General features: G+C 32.8%; 1 pseudogene; it reads right to left on the bottom strand.

Moving 5' to 3' along the window:
- Window positions 1-3298: 3298 nt before the first annotated feature.
- Window positions 3299-4407, bottom strand: LOC140523854 (ADP/ATP translocase 3-like; annotated as a pseudogene).
- Window positions 4408-4826: the final 419 nt, after the last annotated feature.

Raw genomic sequence — 4826 nt, 5'->3', positions numbered from 1 at the left:
TTTTATAAATCACATTGTGACAAATATGTCCTGTTCCAAATTATTAGCATCTCATTCATTTTAGTTGCTAAGCTATTTAGTCTTGCAAAATATAGTGTTCATATTTTTTTTATTTTTAATTGAATTTTATTCTGGGTAAAGAAGTTGTCTTATGCTCTGCCATCCTTTCTCCTCTCTACAACATGGAAGAAAAGAAGGAAGAAAGGCAGGCAGGAAGGAAGGCAGTAAGGCAGTAAGGAAGATACAGAAACACATAAAATAAGAAAGAAATAAATGAGGACAAGGAGAGGGAAGAAGAGGATTGAAGAGAGAGGGCAGAATTAGGTAGAGAATAGCCATAAGCAAATACAGTTTTAACTATGGAAGACAGATAGATAATAAAGGCAATATTAAAAGGACAGAAAGAAAGGATATGAGGAGACCTAAACTACAGGTGTGGGCTGCGCAATACAAAGAGAAAAGTAAAATCAGACAACTCCAATTATAGCTCATTACTGAATTAATGTTCCTCTAATTCCCTTTCTTTTACTACCTTTTTCTTTTTTAAAAAGAAAGCAGATGGGCAAGAAAATTAACATAATAAAATGTAATTAAGGAAAAATGAATGAAACTATCATAACTGTGGATGTGAATTAGATAAACTCACCCATAACATGGATGAGGGTAACAGAATGGATTCAAAAGTAGAATCCAATATGTTCACAGGAAGTACAACACTAACATGAGGGATTGGAGAAGAATCTATTATACCTCTAGTTAATTAAAAAAAGTAAGAGCAGCAATAATGACCTCTAAAAAGGCTATGGTTCAAGAAAAATACTGAAAGAGGTAAGGATATAAATCACATTATTGTAATCTAACTGTAGAAAAAAGAAATAATAGAAGAAATGTACATATGTATCTATCAAATAATATCTAATGATAATTTACTCATATTGAGAAATAGATTGCAAAATAATTCTTGCTGGGGATCCTAAACTGCTTCTTTTAAAATCAGACAAATATTTTTAAAAGAAATAAACTAGAAAGAAGTTTAAGATCTGAATAGAGGTTGGGAAAAGTCAAATATGAGAAACTTCTGATAAGTGGCATACAGATAAATATGGAAATATACAATTACACATATTCATATACAAGTACATGTATATAGTTTATGTCCATGTAAAAAATGTATGTATACATATATATGTATTTCTATCTTTTCATCATATCTTTTTTAATTGTTTGGGCACTATAGCATAAAAATATATAAACAAATAATGAAAATCAAATATATTAAACACTTTTTTACTGACCACAACACAATATAAATTTTGTTGAAAAGGGGAAAATGAACATATAATTCAGATATAAATAAAGAGTAAATAATGTAATCATAAAGAAAGTATAGATTACAGAACAAATCACCAACACCAAAGTGAAAAATTATCAAAGAAAACCATAAGAATAAGAAAACATATAAAAAACTTAAAGGATACAGTCAAAACATTCATTAGCAGAAAATTGATATATCTAAGTACATTTAACTAAAAAAGAAAACAAGAGATTTTAAACTGGATATACTACTAAAAGCAAAAAATGGAAAAGCAAGAAATAAAAAAATCCCACACAATTGGACATTCTGAAAAGGTACAGATTAATTAAATAAAAATGAATGAAAAAAGGAACTAATATTGAAAATACTAATAAAATAAATAAAAACTTACCTTATTTGATTTTTAATGGAATAAAATTCAATTACCAAAGCAAAAATAAAAAAAAATTACAAAGGATGTGGTAACAGATAAAGAGCAAATAAAAGATTTTTTTCAGAAATAAATTTTCCCAAATGTATGATGGTATAACTGATAATGGTATAAAAACATAAAAATGCCCATACTAACATAACAAGAAATATGAAATTTAAACAACCAGATTTTGGAAAAATCAGTTGAACAAGCCATAAATGAACACTTAAAAGAGGGAGAAAAAAAAATAGGCACAGATGGACTGGTAAGTGGATTATAGCTTATATTCCAAGTACAGTTAACTCCAAGGATACATAAATTTTTTTTTGCCATGAAAAAAGAGGTTACAACAATATATTTTAAAATTATTTACTATGAACAATCACATTGAACTTATACTAGGAATCTAGTATTATAGAAAAAAAACTTTAAACATAGTAAACCACTTTAACAGCAAAAACAATAAATGTAGGAAAGATTTTTGAGAAAATATATGTTAAAAATACAGGAAAGCCTATGAATAAAGAGAGTCTCTTGGTAAGAAAATAACATTCTTCAAAACCATCTGTGGTGGAAAAACACTAGAGATCTTTCCAGCAAGGTAAGGGATAAAGTAAGGATTTTCATTGTCACTGCTATTATTTAATATAGTTTGGGTAATACTAACTATCTCCATAAGACAAAAATAAAAGGAAAATTAGTGAATAAGCACAGGCAAAATTAGAAACAATTAAGTTAATTTGTATGTGTTATTAAGCCATTTATTTAGATTTATTTAAATAAAGTAAAATATGGAGTAAAACAAAGATTAGCAAACTTAACACAAAACTTTTTTTTGACAATATTAACTATTAAATTTATTTTCTCTTTTGTATATAGGTCCATTGCAGAAATATAACTTATATAATGCTCAATGTATAGGATTTGAGCCCAGATTCTGATTCTATTTATTTGCTGAGTAACCAAATGAAACATGGTATCTTTCTGGCCTTTGGTACTGTCTACCATAAAAGGTGTTGGCTGAACTGCAGCCTAAAAGAATCTGTGTAACTCACGTATTAGAAGGAGAGGCAGAAAGCTAAAACTACTTCCATGAAACCACTCAATTTACTACCTGTTTTGTATTACCATGATTAATAATAAAAAAAAAAAAATCCACTACTTTTACTGTGCACAACCCCAAATTCATCACAATCAAACCATGTTGGATAATTCAGTTATTACACCACAAGTCTTAGAGTCTTCTGTGCATTTATTGTTTAACAGCAGAATGCCCAACACAGATCATCATAACTGCCAAATAGTCAGCTGTGCAAAATATTATATAAGTGCTTACGTACAAATGGGAGACATGATTTTTTAAAATAAATAGTTAAACACAAATTTATGGTCCTACAAAAGAGCATTTAAACTAGATAGTCTAAGTTGATCTGCCTCCTTGGACCCAGAGAAACTGTTATTTCCCCCAAAACCAATAATCAATATACTGAATCATCATCAGTTCTACTGTGTGAATAATAGATCACAATAAATGAGTCCCTTTTTCTAGGAGCTTTTTCTGGCTTCCCTACAAAACATGATCTGGCCTTGATAAAAAGACAACCGGAATTTCTTGAAGGTCAATGGTCCAAAATGCTAAGTATGGTTAAGTATTCTACATGATCTATATTCACTGGTTCCTCAGTTAGGATGTACTTAGATTACTTTCTTCAATTCATCATACAGGACAAATACAAAAGCTCCACCTATGCCTCTAAGAACATTGGACCAGGTACCCTTGAAGAAAGGTTTGCCACTCTCATCTTTAGCAATCTTCTTCCAGCAGTCAATTGTCCCAGTGTACATGATATCAGCTCCTTTGCACCCAGACTGGATCATCATTCCTTGCCGCCTTACTGTATCAAAAGGATAAGAGACCACACCTGCTACAGCAGTCACTGTTTGTGCAGTCATCCAGCTTATCACAATATGAGTGTTCTTGGGATCTGGGAGCATACCTTTTGCTGTATCAAAGATGCCAAATTAAGCTGCTCTATAGATAATGATACCCTGCACTGAGACATTGAAACCTTGATACAAGCCATGGAATCCAACAGATTTGGTGATTTTCACAAGGCAGTCTCCCAGGCCTTTGAATTCCCTCTCAGTGCCAGATTTCCCAACGTCAGCTGCCAAGCAGGTTCTCGCAAAATCCAAGGGGTAGACAGAGCAGAGAGAAGTGGCTCCAGCTGCACCACCAGAGGCAAGATTGCCAGCAAAATAGCTCCAAAACTGTGTGTGCTTGTCCACTCCTCCCCAAAACACCTGCTTATACTTATCCTTAAAGGCAAAGTTAAGGGTCCGGGTGGGGAAATATCTGATGACATGTGCTAAGTTACCCCACCAGAAGGAAAGCACCCCTTGTTCCTTCGGAATTCGGACTATACAATCCACAATGCCTTGTACTGCTTATCTGCAGCAAAGTGTTTTCTTGCATGCTGCACCTGCTTGAGATGGGGCCACTGCCGTCCTGGAGATAGCAGCGGCGATGCCACCGGCCAGGAAGTGCTTGGCGAAGGAGATGGCCTGCTCCGTCATGGTTACCTAGGGGGGAGGTGTTGGAGTTGGAGAAAGAAAGCCGGGTGAGGGAGGGCCGAAAGCTGGGGAAGTCGCTGCCGCCTGCACACAGCCCCTTGCTACAGCTCGGACTGAACGGCTTAACACAAAACTTAACCTTTTATATATTGCTAAAAAATCTAGCTGAAAGAATTTGTTTTAATATCCTTCAAAATAATTCCAAATTGCATTAAATATGGGGGTTACCACCTACCGAAAACATATGAATACAGCTAAAGATAATATAATTTTGCATAAAAATAAAGAAAAAATATTTGAGAAATATTGATTACTCATTATTAAGCCATGCAATAGAATAAAAAATGCCATCATAACTAAATTAATTGATATACTTATTGCCATACCAATTAAACTAATGAGTTATTTTCTAGATCTAGATAGAATAATAGCAAAATTCATGCAAAGGAATAAAAAGTCAAGGATCTCAAGAAAATAAAGAAAAAAGTAGGAATGAAAGGCAATAGTTCTAGATCTCAAACTGTC

The sequence above is a fragment of the Notamacropus eugenii genome, chromosome 2 (genome assembly GCF_028372415.1).
Source record: "Notamacropus eugenii isolate mMacEug1 chromosome 2, mMacEug1.pri_v2, whole genome shotgun sequence".
Lineage (NCBI taxonomy): Eukaryota > Metazoa > Chordata > Mammalia > Diprotodontia > Macropodidae > Notamacropus > Notamacropus eugenii.
Note: the sequence above shows the minus strand (reverse complement) of the source record. Positions and strands in the feature narration are given on the sequence as shown.